The following is a 15386-nucleotide window of genomic DNA, read 5'->3' on the forward strand; positions in this document are numbered from 1 at the left end:
AGCAGAGGTTTATTTGGTACCAGCTGGCTGGGACCCCCTACCCGCACACAGCCCTTTAGCAGTGCACAGGCAAAAGGCCCTCTCGTTTGCATAAGAGAGGTTTTTAGAGCCTCACACTTGCAAGGGTGCAGGTCATCTCCTAGGTAGGTTACCTTCTTACTCTATATGGCAAGGTATTGGGACCTAACATGTTCGTTGGTTCATTTAAACGTAAAGACTATATATGTTATGTGGTGGGAAGGCCACACAAAGGAGATGGCATGGGGAAGAACTGGTGGGAAGCATCAGGCCATAAATCCCAGGGGAGCTGATGGGGGGCAAGAGGTCATAAATTCCAGGGGAGCATGGCAGGCAAGCAAGCAGCCAGAATACAGAAGAGAGATCGGCATTTAGCAAGCTAGGGACTCCAATCCCTACACCCTCCCCACAGTGGGAACTCCACTCATGGTCTCTCTCTAGCCACCTGCAAAATGGCTTGCAAAAATAGATAAACAAAAGGCCTCCACAGTTTCTGGAGAGCCTCTCATGCCAAGTTCTCTTTCTTGGCAGCAGACAAGATAAAAGACCAGCCATGCCCATGCCCTGCACACAGTCTCTTCAGAGACTGTCACCACTTCTTTGCTTCAATAAAGTAATCTGTCTCTGTTGAGGTCAGTCTCTGTCTCTTTCTTTTAGGGGATATGAAAGGCCAGAACCTCAAATTATTTAAACCTAACTATGCCTGTTTATTACCTGTATTTAAACCTAACAATGCCTGTTTATTAACTGTATTATTTGTTTTGTTGCTGACTTTCTTAAGTTCCTTATATAACTTGGATATTAATCCTTTATCAGATGCATTGTTTGCAAATATTTTCTTCTGTTCTGTCAGTTGTCTCTTCACTTTGTTGAGTGTTCCCATTCTCTGCTTGATGTAATCCCATTTATCTATCTTTGCTTTTATTGATGTGCTTCTGGTGTGAGGAGTCCAATGGATAATAGGCAGTCAGGGTGGTTCCCTGGTAGAAATTTGGAATAGCAAGGTGCCTGCTCCCCCCATAAGGTTATATTTAGTATATCAAAGTGTCTTGCTTCCTTAGGAATCTCAAAGTTTGTAAATTTACCATGAAAATAACAAGGGAGTGGATGATTTTTTTTATTCATAAGTGAGCCAGAAAGGATGGAGAATTGTAAATCAGTTTGTTGAGTTTATCTCCACTTTGTTGATTGACAGTTTGGTCTCCAAGATTGTACTTTTAAAAACTTCATTACCACCAGCCCTTTGGGTGTTCCTCTCTTGGAACCCCTCTCATTGACACTCTGGCAGGAGGTTTCCAACTTGAATAAATCTTACTTTATTTTCACTGCGTGTCTGCGTGATAATTCTTTTGCATGAGACAAAGAACTGAGGCCGTCTCTTCACACCATTTTCCCACAACACTGGGACCTTTTCCAAGAAGTCTTTGTCTTTGCCAATGTCTTGCAGAGTTTCTCCAATGTTTTCTTCTAGTAATTTTGATAAAATCAGGTCATAGACTTATATCATTGATCAGTTGTGAATTTAATTTTGTATGGCATATAAGGTAGTGCTCTTGTTTCATAGTTCTGCATATGAGGAATCACCCAGAGATCATGAAGGAATCCAATTGTACCCACACCATTTGTTAAAGAGACTGTCCTTTCTCAAGGGAGTGATTTTGTTACCAGAAGGAAGGTTGTAGAAGCTGTGGGGTTCTTGTCTTCACACAAGAAAGACTTCAGGTGTGAGACACAGAGTGGAGTGATAACACTTTACTGGTGGTAGGGCATCCCTCAGAACTGAAGGGACAGAGAGAGAGTGCCCAGTCGCTGGGGCTGGGGGAGAGTGAGCATGGTTGAGTGGAGAGAATACACCTGGGCAGGCCAGGCGGGCTGCTCAGCAGAGAGGCAGAGAGCTGAATGCTCTGTCCATTTGGACTCCCTAGGTTTTTAAGGGAGTTATAAATTTATAGATTCCTACCTAACAATTTTAGCTTAATTGTCGAAGCATATTCCATTGTTGATGCATAGATTGATTTCTGAGGTTTCTAATTTTTTCCATTGGTATATATGTCTATTTTCATGCTAGTACCAGGCTACTTGATACAACTATCCTGTATCATGTTTTGGAATCTGGTATTGTGATGGTTCTGGCTGTTTCTATTGTTAAAATTGCTTTAGTGGGTAGCAGGTAAAGCTGCTGCCTGCAGTGTTGGCATCCCATGTGGGAGCCGGTTCAAGTTCCGGCTGCTCCAGTTCCAATCCAGCTGTCTGCTATGGCCTGGGAAAGCGATGGAAGTTGTCCCAAGTCCTCGGGACCTTGCACCCAAGCCGGAGACCTGGAAGAGGCTCCTGGCTCCTGGCTTTGGATCAGCGCATCTCTGGCCTTGTGGCCATTTGGAGAGTGAACTAGTAGATGGAAGACCTCTCTCTCTCTCTCTCTCTCTCTCTCTCTCTGCCTCTCTGTAATTCTGCCTTTCAAATAAAATAAATAAACCTTAAAAAAATAAAATTCCTTTAGCTATTCTGGGTCTCTGTGTTTCTGTGTGAATTTTAGCATTATTTCTCTAGATATGAGAATGATGTCCTTGGTATTTTGATTGGCTTCACATTGAATCTGTAAATTGCTTTGGGTTGTATGGACATCTTTACGATATTAAGTCTTCCAATCCATCAACATGGAATATTTTTACTGTGTCTTTTCTTTCTTTCTTAGTATTTTATAATTTTCATTATAGAGATCTTTCACATCCTTAGTCAAATTTATTCCAATATATTTAATTTTTTTGTAGCTTTTATGAATTATACCAATTTTATAATTCCTTTTCAGCCATGATATTGTTTGTGTGTAAAAATGCTATTGATTTTTGTGTGTGTTGATTTTATATCCTGCAATTTTGGCAAACTCTCTTGTAAGTTCCATTAGTATCTTACTTAATGAAGTATTTTGGTTCCTCTATGAATGGGATCATGTAATCTGAGACAGGGATAATTTGACTTTTTCCTTTCCCATTTGTATCACTTTGATTTCTTTTCTTGTCTAATGGCTCTGGCAAAAATTTCCAGAACTATATTGAGTAGTAATGGTGACAGTGGGCAACCTTGTCTGGTTCCGATTCTTAATGCTTCCAGGTTTTCCCCATTCAGTATGATGCTAGCTGTGGTTTTATCATATATTACCTTGATTGTGTTGAGATATATTCCTTCTACACACAATTTGCTTGGGGTTTTTTATTTTTTCATGAATGGATGCTATAGTTTATCAAATGCTTTGTCTACATCTATTGAGATAATCATGTTTTTATTTATCAATTTTTTAATTTGATGTATCACATTTATGATTTGCATATGTTGAACCATCTCTAAAATGTCAAATTTATAAGCTATATAGCCCAAATAAGATTTTCAGTTCACTCTATCCCACATATCAGAAAAACTTAAGCTGATATTTTCATAGTCTATTTACTGTTCCTGAAATGTATTTAGAATTATGACCAAGAATGAGAGTCTTTCTTGTGTTGTCTCTAACCCAGTTCAGAATCAAGAGACAGTTCAAATATCTATCTGCAAAAAGCAAACAAAAATCAATAATACAAACAAATCACCTAATGAGAAATTCATACAATGTCACAATACATTAGAGGTGTTTTGAAAAAGTTATGAAAAATGCATATTATCAAAAAAGTGTGTATGTATATAAAAACACTTTGCAACCAAATTAGCTTATATTTTCATTCAATTTCCCAAAGTTTTTGAGTCCTGGCATGTATCAAAGTTTTATACATTATATTCTTCACAGTGTAATGTTTCTAGCTTTTCCTTTTAAAAATTAAATTACTTAAAAAATTTTGTTTATATATGCAAATGATTTTAAATATTTCCTCATATATAGCCTAATTATTGTTTTGAAAAATGTGATTTGTTTATTTGAAAGCCAGAGCTACAAAAAGAGAGGGAGAGACTTAGAGAGAGACCTTCCATCCTCTGGTTCACTCCCCAAATGACCACAACAGCCAGGACTGTGCCAGGCTGAAGCCAGGAGCCATGAGCTCTTTCTGGGTCTCCATGCAGATGGTAGGAGCCCAAAGATTTGGACCATGTTCTGCTGCTTTCCTGGGAGCATTACCAGGGAGATGGATTGGATGTGGAGCATCCAGGACACGAACCAGCACTCAAATAGGATGCCAGTGTCACAGGCAGTGGCATAACACACTATGCCATAATAATTATTTTTTTGAAAATAAATTATTAGAATACAATATTGGTATATAAGTACTATAGCCCAAAGACAAACATGCTATAATTTCTATCACTTCTCTTTTATAATCTCTTTGGAAAAATTTCCTTCCATTGTTGTATATCAACTCAAGGTTTGGTTGAAATTAAATTAGTAATAGGTTAATTCTAAAATAGCTTCTTGTATTGACCAAGACCAATAAATACTCACTCTTATAAGTGAAATATCATTTTGAAATGATCATTTGAATAACTGAAAGTATCTTGTTCTCAATATGAAAAATTAAAATTGGTTTGGATTTTGCCACAAACAATATTGCATGGAAAAACAGCTTCATTCTTAGCCATATGCTTCATAGTTCAGATACATTTCCATTAGTAATTCTAATTGGGACAACTTATGTCCCAGAAAATACATCAAAATGAGAATAATTTTAGTTTCATATTTCTTAGAATGACAAGAATAACAAGTTAATATACTATACTAATAGAAGTTTACCAGGGAGAAGTGGTGAGGACAAATAAAATCTAGAGATTATCCTTAATTATAAAGAAGAATAAATGTCAAAAAATAAAGCTGATGATAAGATGGTATTTTGTCATTTGTAAAGTAAAGAAACAAAACACTTTTTAGAATTCCTTTGCTCCACAAAATTGTTCATTAGGACACATTTTCAGTGTAACATGACATCTAGAAATATCAAGTTTAATCATGTATTTCTAAAACTTCCTACCCACCTACCTAAGTGAAAAAAAATGAAGATGTGGGTGTTTGTTCTGCTTTTGACAACAATTAACACGCCTGTGTCTCACATGAGGGCATCTGGATTTGAGTTTTGAATCTAGTTCATGATTCCATTTCTCTGCTGATACAGCAGGTGATGAATCAAGTAACTGAGTCCATGTCTACATGGAAGACCTCGACTGAGTTTTTGACACTCAGCTTTGGAAGGGCTTTTGCAGTAATTTGGGGGATGAATTGGCAGATGGGAGGTGTGGGGTGTGTTTGTATGTGAGTGTGTGTGTATTAAGCTCTCAAATATTAATAATAAAAAAATCTTTAAATTCAGAAAAATGTAATGATCTAATGCTGTTATATACTGACATATTTCTGTCACATATACTGTCACAATTTCTTTATATTAATTTTCTTAACAATACCAAAACAGTGGCAATTATAAAATTTCACAGATGCTTAATTATAGCAGGCTAAGTTGCTGCCTGTGGCGCTTGTGTCCTTGTGGGCACCGGTCTGATTCCCAGCTGCTCCGCTTCCAATCCAGCTGCCTATTTATACACCTGGTCCTGGCTTGGGCCTGGCCCGGCTCCAGCTATTGTGGCCATTTGGGAAGTGAACCAGTGGATGGAAGATTGCTCTCTTTCGGTTTCCCTTCTGTCTTTGTTGACTTTCAAATAAAATAAATAAATCTTAAAAAAAAAAGTTCTGAATCTCCCTCTAAATGGTTGAGAGATAATCTGATAAAATGACGAAATTGGCTGGTGACGTTGCACATTTGGCTAATCCTCTGCCTGCAGCGCCGGCACCCCAGGTTCTAGTCCTGGTTGGGGCGCCAGATTCTGTCCCAGTTGCCCCTCTTCCAGGCCAGCTCTCTGCTGTGGCCAGGGAGTGCAGTGGAGGATGGCCCAAGTGCTTGGGCCCTGCACCCGCATGGGAGACTAGGAGGAAGCACCTGGCTCCTGGCTTTGGATCGGCGCAGTGTGCCGCCCATAGCGGCCATTTTGGGGGTGAACCAATGGAAAAGGAAGACCTTTCTCTGTCTCTCTGTCTGTCAAAAAAAAAAAAAATAACTGGACAATGTTTTATGAATGATCATTTGTTTTACTATCTTCATGGGCCATCTAATAACAATACTACCCTGAACTGAATAAAAACTGATTTATCTAGTACTACAGTGAGATATTATATATATATATATATATATATATATATTTGGTATATGCAAACATGATCTCTTGCACTTTAAACAAATTAAAAAATAGTTTGAAACTATTAGTCCAATTTTTTTTTAAAGATTTATTTATGTATGTGGCAGGTAGAGTTACAGAGAGGCAAAGGTAGAGGCAGAAAGACAGGTCTTCCATGTGCTGGTTCGCTCCCCAGATAACTGCAATGGCCGGAGCTGGGCAGATCCAAAGCCAGGAGCCAGGAACTTCTTCTGGGTCTCCCATGCAAGTGCAGGGGCCCAAGGACTTGAGGCATCTTCTACTGCTTTCCCAGGCCATAGCAGGGAACTGGGTTGGAAATGGAGGAGCAGGAATCGGCACCTATATGGCATGCCGGCACTGCAGGTAGCAGTTTTACCCACTACGCCACAGCACAGCTTCTACATCCAATTTCAAAACTAAAATATAAAGAATTGGTCATCTATAATCTTCCAGCTTATTGGTAAGAAAAGCATGGCATATTTCTACTTTGAAAGCAAACACAAAACAAAGAACAATGTAAATTAATGGGAGAAGGTTAAGAAGAAAAGGCAGACACCAATTAGGGTGACTAGTCTTTCTCAGATCTAGGCTGAAAAACCCTACAAGGTATGTTTTTATTCCAATAGGAGGCAAAGATACTAGAGGGACATTTAAAAGTAATTTCTGTAAGATTTCTTTAGAATAGCAGGACACTGCAAAGCCTTGCAAGTCAAGAAATTCCAATTGCAACTTACAAGATTTCTCCCTTCCTTATGTAGATTTCAGTGTGCAATGAAATACACATAGCATTTGCTTTTATACATGTAAAATGTCTGACCTTTACACCACATGAGCTTATAATTTAATTATATGATGGTACTAGCAAGACTACAAAATAAAACCACTCAATAGTAAAATGTACGCACAATGCAATATTGCACACTGTGAAGTATGGCCAATATTACACAGTATGACTCCTCAAGCAGCTGAGAAATCATTCAACAGAATTATAGCTTTGGAGAGCAGAGAATTTTTTTAAGAGCAAATAAGGTCAAAATTTCATTAAGGGGCTGTCTCACAGCCTGGCATTATTCAAGAGTATAGAATATAAATCCTTTACTGACAGCTCTTAGCAGTTAAAGAAAACATTTGCATAACACTTCATTTAACATAGATCAAATTAGTAATGGAACTATTTGATTTCTGCCAGGTGATTTCATTGCAAATAAGATATCTAGGTGAAAGGAGGATAGAATGAAAAAGGTCTGGAATTTCTACTTTACTGGAAATTTCCAAGTTGTCTGGGAATGAACAAAAGGAAGGCATATTTTGGCTTTTACAATATTATTGCTTCAATGTGCAAGAGAAAAATTTCCCAGGATCAAGTTTGATTTCAGCTAATGTCCACTGGGAACACCCTGGGTTGCAGTCAGCTGGATTGGCTGAACCAAAATATTCCACATGGACTCTGGGAAGGATCTTTATGCAATGGTTAAGATATGGCTTGAAATGCCTGCATTCCCATGTTGGGGGATGCTTGGTTTCAAGGCCTGGCTCTGCTTCTAAGAAAGTGCCCTGCTAATGTGCATTCTGGGAGGCAGCCGAGGATGGCCCAGTACTTTGGTACCTGGCTACCTACAGGGGAAACTCAAATTGTATTCTAGGCTACTGGCTTTGTTGTGTTCCAGTCTTGGCTATTGTGAGCCTTCAGGCAGTGAACCAGTATATAGTAAATAGCTCTCTCCGGCTCTCTCTCTCCCTCTCTCCCTCCCTCCCTCCCTCTCTCCCTTCCTTTCAAACAGCATTACTTACAGCTGCCAGTGTAACATACAAAATAGGAGTTGTTACAAGAGGAGTCATGGGAACAGACACAGAGAGTCTCCAGCAGTTTATGCATTAGAGCCTGCTTTTCAGAAGCTGTTTTGGGAAAGCTTATCTTGCAACATTGTACTCAGAGGGTTCAAGATTCCCTCCAAAAGAGGAAAACAGCAAGAAACTAGTCTGAGCCCAACTTTGTGAGCATACAATGTATGAAGCTGTATGTCCCTTGACCAGGAAGGGCTCTCTTGAGCTCCCTTTTTTGTTCCTGCTATAAATTGCAAGGAGGAAGGTCTATCCTGCTCCCTCTTTTCTATATTCTAGATATTCCCTTAACCTTTGTTATAAAAGCCCTAGCAAACTAGTTGAGGAGGCAATTTCTTTAGGGAACTATACCTTACCACTCTGTTTTCCTGGTCACAAGTAAAAAAGTTTTCTTTTGAGCAACTCTCACCTAAAACTAATTATTTGGTGACATCCAATGCAAACAGATCCCTTTGTCTGCTAACAGGGGCTTCAGCTATCATTGTTGCCAGCTCTCGATATCATTTTTAAACCTTTTTTATTTTACATTTTGTTTCTTTCAATTAAACAAGTAACACACATAAATATTTTACATAGTTATGGTGTATGTTTTTGTTATATGAATACATAATGTATGATCAGGGCAAATATCTTTATCCTTTCAAGTATTTAACTAAAAACATTCAAAAATACCATATCCTAGCTTTGCTTTAGAGAAAAATATACAGTAAATTAGCATTAATCTTCACCCAACTGTGTAATAGAACCCCAGAATTTCTTACCCTTATCTCACTATCATCTAGTATCTATCAATCAACTTTTCCTAACCCTTCTCTCCCCTTTCACTCCCCAGCTGCTAATAACCACCATTATATATATATATATATATATTTTTGACAGGCAGAGTGGACAGTGAGAGAGAGAGAGAGAGACAGAGAGAAAGGTCTTCCTTTTGCCGCTGGTTCACCCTCCAATGGCCGCCGTGGCCAGCGCGCTGTGGCCAGCGCATCGTGCTGATCCAAAGCCAGGAGCCAGGTGCTTTTCCTGGTCTCCCATGCGGGTGCAGGGCCCAAGGGCTTGGGCCATCCTCCACTGCCTTCCCGGGCCACAGCAGAGAGCTGGCCTGGAAGAGGGGCAACCGGGACAGAATCCGGTGCCCCGACTGGGACTAGAACCCGGTGTGCAGGCGCTGCAAAGCGGAGGATTAGCCTATTGAGCCGCGGTGCCGGCCTCCCACCATTATATTTTAAATTCTATGATATCACCTACTTATTAGACTCCTTGTATTAATTAGATCATGTATTTGTCTTCATGTGCTTAGCTTATTTAATACAATGATCTCCAGTTTCATCCATATTGTTCAAATGGCAAAATTTTTGTCCTTTTTATGGCAGCATAATATTTCACTGTGTGTTTCTACCGTTTTCTCTTTACTCATTCATCAGTGGATGAACACATAGGACTTTAATATTCCTTGACTATTACGAACAATGCTACACAAACAAGGGAGTGCAAATGTCTGCTTGATGGATGGATTTCATTTCTCTTCTATATATACACAGAAGTGGGATTGCTGGACCATATGGTAGTTTTATTTTTAGTTTTTTGAGGAACAACCATACTGTTTCCACAATGATTTACTAATTTACATTCCCACCAACAATGTGTAAGTGTTAGTGCCAACACTTTTTACTTTTTGCTGTTTTGATAATAGCCAATCTTACTGGACTGAGGTGATACTGCAATGTGGTTTTAGTTTGCAATTTCCTGATGATTAGTAAGGTGTTTCATGTACTTGTTGGCCATATGTATGTCCTTTTAAGAAACATTTCTTAATATCTAATGCTCATTGTAATTGCATTTTTTTAACTAGTGAGTTGTTTCATTTCCTTACAATATTCTAGATGTTTACCTCTTGTCAGATATGTGTAGTTCATAAATGTTTTCTCCCACTCTGTCAGTTGTCTTTGCTCTGTTGTTTGTTTCCTTTGCTGTAAAATAGCTCTGTAGTTTGATGAATCCCATTTGCCTGTTCTTTAATCTATCTCCTGTGCTTTTAAGGGTTAATCCAGAAAATCCTTGCCCATTCCAATGTCCTGAAGTGTGGTCCCTGTGTATTCTATTAGTCTCAAGGTTTCAGATCTCATATTTACATTTTTAATCCATGTTATTTTTGGTAAATGGTTAGACATAGAGGTCTAGGTAACATCTCTGTCTATCTAATCTTGCCAGTACCATTTAAAAGACTAGCATATGTTCTTAGCACCTTTGCCAAAGATCAATTAGCTGTAGATGTGTGCATTTAATTCTATGATCTCTACTCTCTTTCATGGGCATGCATCTGTTTCATGTGAATGAAATACTGTTTTAGTTACTGTGCTTTGTGATATATTTTAATGTCAAATAATGTAATTCCTCTTGATTTGTTCTTTTTGCTCAAGATTTATTTGACTACATGAGGTCTTTTGTGACTCCATACAAATTTTAGTACTGTTTTTTCCAGTCCTATGAAAAAACATCATTGGAATTCAGATAGGAATTATATGGAATCTATAAATAATTTTGTGTAGATGCATATTTTAGCAGTAGGGATTCTTTCAATCCATGAATATAGGTTGTCTTTTCATTTCTTTAAGTCCACTTCAATTTCTTACATCAATAATTAACTGTTTTTTGTTTTTTGTTTTTTTCTTTTTTTAACTTTTATTTAATGAATATCAATTTCCAAAGTACAGAATATGGATTACAATGGCTTCCCCCCCATAACATCCCTCCCACCCGTAACCCTCCCCTTATCCACTCCCTCTCCCCTTCCATTCACATCAAGATTCATTTTCGATTCTCTTTATATACAGAAGATCAGTTTAGCATACATTAAGTAAAGATTTCAACAGTTTGCTCCCACACAGAAACATAAAGTGAAAAATACTGTTTGAGTACTAGTTATAGCATTAAATCTCAATGTACAGCACACTAAGGACAAAGATCCTACATGAGGAGTAAGTACACAAATGACTCCTGTTGTTGACTTAACAAATTGACACTCTTGTTTATGGCATCAGTAATCAGCCTAGGCTCTTGTCATGAGCTGCCAAGGCTATGGAAGCCCCCTGAGTTCACTGACTCTGATCATATTTAAACAAGGCCATGGTCAAAGTGGAAGTTCTCTCCTCCCTTCAGAGAAAGGTACCTCCTTCTTTGATGACCCGTTCTTTCCACTGGGATCTCACTCGTGGAGATCTTGCATTTAGGTTTTTTTTTTTCCCCCAGAGTGTCTTGGCTTTCCATGCCTGAAATACTCTCATGGGCATTTCAGCCGGATCCACATGCCTTAAGGGCTGATTATGAGGCCAGAGTGCCGTTAGGACATTTGCCATTCTATGGGTCTGCTGTGTATCTCACTTCCCATGTTGGATCATTCTCTCCCTTTTTGATTCTATCAGCTAGTATTTGCAGACACTATTCTTGTTTATGTGATCCCTTTGGTTCTTAGTCCTATCATTACGATCAATTGGGAACAGAAATTGATCACTGGGACTAGTGAGATGGCATTGGTACATGCCACCTCGATGGGATTGAATTGGAATCCCTTGGTATGTTTCTAACTCTACCGTTTGAGGTAAGTCAGCTTGAGCATGTCCCGAACTGCACATCTCTTCCCTCTCTTATTCCCACTCTTATATTTAACAGTGATCATTTTTCAGTTAAGTTTCAGCACTTAAGAAGAATTGTGTATTGATTACAGTATTCAACCAAAAGTATTAAGTAGAACAAACAAAAAAAATTACTAAGAGGGATAACATATTAAGCTGTTCATCAACAGTCAGGGTGAGGGCTGATCAAGTCACCGTTTCTCACAGTGTTCATTTCACTTTAACAGGTTTCCTTTTTGGTGCTCAGTTCGGAAACCTGTTAAAGTGAAACAATTAACTGTTTTAATCATAGAGATCATTCACATCTTTAGTAAACTTATTATCAGGTCTTTTATTTTCTTTGTAGCTATTAGGAATGAAATTGCAGGGGCTAGTATTGTGATGTCATGGGTTAAGCCACCTTCTGCAATGCCTACATCCCATATAGGCATCAGTTTGAATATTGTTTTTTCCACTTCCAATCCAGCTCCCTGTTAATGAGCCTAGGAAAGCAGTGGAAGATGGCCCAAGTGCTTGGGCCCTTGCATTCATGTGGTAGACTGAAAGAAACTCCTGGTTTCTGGCTTCAGCCTAGCCCAGCTCTGACCATTGTGGCCATTTGAGGAGTGAACCAATGGATGGAAGATTCTCTCTATCTCTCCCTTTCTCTTTGTAACTCTGCCTTTCAAATAAATAGATAAATCTTTTTTAAAAACGAAATGAAATTGTCATTGATTTCTTTTTGATGTGTTTCACTGTTGGTGTACAAAATTGTTACTGAATTTTGTACATTGAATTTGTATCCTGCAACTTCGCTGAATTTGTTGATTCTCACAGCTTTTGGTGGAGTGTTTGGGGTTTTCTATATATACGATTCTGTCATTTGATATGTGGTGCTGAAAGCTTTCAAATCCCATATATGTCAAGCTAATAAGAAAACCAGGTGCTCCTTTGCTTAGAACAGCAAAAAGTTCAAACCAGGAAAACCTTACCACCAAATTCTCACATTCTGCTCACCCAATACACTAATAGTCCCTTCCTTATTTACTATATTTACTTATTTAAAACTATACTACCTCCACTTTCCCTATTCTCTGAAGTTGGTTTTAAATCAGCTTAGTAGCCTTCTCTATCTTTCCAGAAAGTCTCAGTACATGAATAATGCATTTTTCACATTTTCTTGGTGTATATACAGATCATCAGTTTCAATTTTTTAGTGAATTTTCTGGTGAGAGTTCACACTGCCACACCATTGGTATACAAAGCAAAATGTCTAGACAATGAGCACTACTATCCGAGGGCTTACTACTCTCAGTTTGACTTGTTAACTGGTTCTGCTGCCTAATGACTAGTGTGCTGTCTGAAATGTGTTGCTGCCTGTTGGTGAGCTTGCGGTATGGAGCTGTATCCATTTGTGCTGATTTACCAATCTTACTTAGTCTCTGTTCAGATTTAACCAACTCACTCTGCAAGTTTTCAATAATCAGTGTTCAGGGATAGAACTGTGCAACTGGAGGTAACATCATGATGGTATAAAGGATATGTCACAGCCTGGACTTGACTGTATGTCTTAGAAGTATGTGCCTTGATTTTAGCACAAACTGTGGGGAACTGCAGGCTGGCCACCTGTGGGAACTTCCTCACTTTGCTGTTTGCATGGCCTGTTGTAACAGCTTGTGCAAAACAAATTAAGGAAGTGCTGGCTGCTGAGCAAAACAAGTCCAGGAAGTGCTAACCACTTTTGTGTGCCTGAAGACACACAAACAACCCCGATGGAGCAAGATGAATTTTCGACCTGAGGCACTATGTGCCCTTCAACTTGGTTGGACTGTACCTGCATGGACTGCATGTGAACAGACTTGCCATTGGCTGAGGGTGGCATGCTAGGGGAACCTTGGGTATATAATGGGGATAGTATTGTGCAGGGGGCTTGGCTTCTTTTCTTTCGCCTTGCATCTGAATGAATAAAGTTCCATGAGAACTGAGCAAGCAGCGATCGTGTCTTTACTATGCTGGACTCTCGCTGGCGAGCGTCTGGCACAAACCATACCTGAAACTAGTGTCAGTGGAGATTACTTTTGATAACAAAGTATGTGTCCCACCAGATATTGACCTTATTCTATAGTATTTAGGGGGAAAGAATGACAGCTTATTCAAAATAAGGGTCCATTTGATGATGGCTTACACAGAAGAAGAGAAGTTACAATGTAGCATGTTGATGTTGTATTAATAAGAGCCAATGATTTATTAGGACCTTATGAAGTGCCACTGTTACTACTACTAACTATGCCTCTGTCTGAACAAATGTCCTAATTCTCAGGGTCGGAGGGAAGACATCCTCATACAATAGATCATGCCAGAGCACTAGGAGAGAACCCAACCTTTGATAGTAATTATTTGAGACAGTCTTGAGGGGAAAACTTGCAAATACCATCACAGCAAGAAGTATATCCAAAAGAACCAAGAAACCAAATCTGTCTCAAGGGGAGGAAATAAATAATTGAAAAGAAGCCCAAAATTTGACCCAATGTTGAAAGCCCTAAATTCACTAAAAAAGGATTTATACAACAAAAAGATGAAGGTGCACTGATTGACATATGATTCTAGAACAATTCTGAGTAAATTTTTGTGTATGCTAAAACATGCCAATTGATAAACCTTCATAAAACTGAACTCTGTGTAGTGCCTTTGATGCAGATGGTAAAGATTGATGCAGATGGGAGGTTTCCCAGCCTCCCTTACTTAGCTTAAAGTTTTCTTATCCTGCTTTTCTGATTGCAAATCAACCTCTTACTTAACTTAACTCATTGAATTGAAGGAGTGATGCAGCTGGTCCTACCAGAACCCCAATCACAAGTTCATTTATCTCTTTTGTAGCTAATATCTTAATATTCAGTCTTGTCTGGAGGATTTTTCCAGGAACCCAGGCCCCAGCAATAAATAACTCCAAAGCTCACTTTTCCATAATCAATATTCCCATAAGAACTTGATATCACCAGTCAATCAAAGGAGATCCACAAACAGTGTGAAAAATTCAGGGACCTGAACATGAGCTGAGAATGCCCTCCTCAACCCCAGCATCAGCCTATAAAACCTTTACCTCGAATCCTTCAGGGAATTTAGGAAACAAGCAATAGTTGCCTGGCTCCTTGCTCTGTGCTTTGCATGAAATACCTATATGCTGGGGCTGGCACTGTGGTGTATTGGGTAGAGCTGCCATCTGCAGTGCTGGCACCCCTTATGGGCACCGGTTGGAATCTCAGCTTTTCCACTTCCAATCCAGTTCTCTGCTATCGCCTGGAAAAGCAATAGAAGATGGCTCAAGTTTGAGGACCCCTGCACCTGTGTGGGAGACCCAGAAGAAACTCCTAGCTCCTGTCTTTGAATCAGCACAGCTCTGACAGTTGGGGCCAATTGGGGAGTGAACCAGCAGATGGAAGAACTCTCTCTGTTACTCTGCCTCTGACTCTCTGTAACTCACTGCCTTGCATATAAATAAATGAATCTTTAAAAAATTAAAAAAAAAAGAAATACCTACATTCTTCCATCAACCTGATGTCAGAGTTTGGCTTCCTGTGTGTTGAGTGAGCAGATCTAGATTTCCGGAGTTCTACAACATTCATTCCTTTATTGTTACAAGGGCTAGACTGATATATTTATTTCCAGAGATCCTATGTACTACTTACAATGTTAGTGGAGTTATTGAGCACAAATGAAAGGATAAACAGCTTACCTTTGTCATTGGACTTATTG

The 15386-nt window shown here is 39.0% G+C and overlaps 1 long non-coding RNA gene across 2 annotated transcripts in view; it reads left to right on the forward strand.

Moving 5' to 3' along the window:
- LOC103350149 (uncharacterized) overlaps positions 1 to 15386 on the forward strand; it is an 85971-nt gene that overhangs the window by 10312 nt on the left and 60273 nt on the right. The window contains exon 3 of one of the 2 annotated variants that reach the window (XR_007924030.2): positions 550 to 2678. The exons of the other annotated variant lie outside the window; for it this stretch is intronic. This is a non-coding gene — a long non-coding RNA (uncharacterized lncRNA). Of the gene's footprint in view, positions 1 to 549; positions 2679 to 15386 lie in introns of those variants that run through there. 2 annotated transcript variants of the gene reach the window in all.

This window comes from Oryctolagus cuniculus, chromosome 7, assembly GCF_964237555.1.
Source record: "Oryctolagus cuniculus chromosome 7, mOryCun1.1, whole genome shotgun sequence".
In the NCBI taxonomy this organism is placed as follows: domain Eukaryota; kingdom Metazoa; phylum Chordata; class Mammalia; order Lagomorpha; family Leporidae; genus Oryctolagus; species Oryctolagus cuniculus.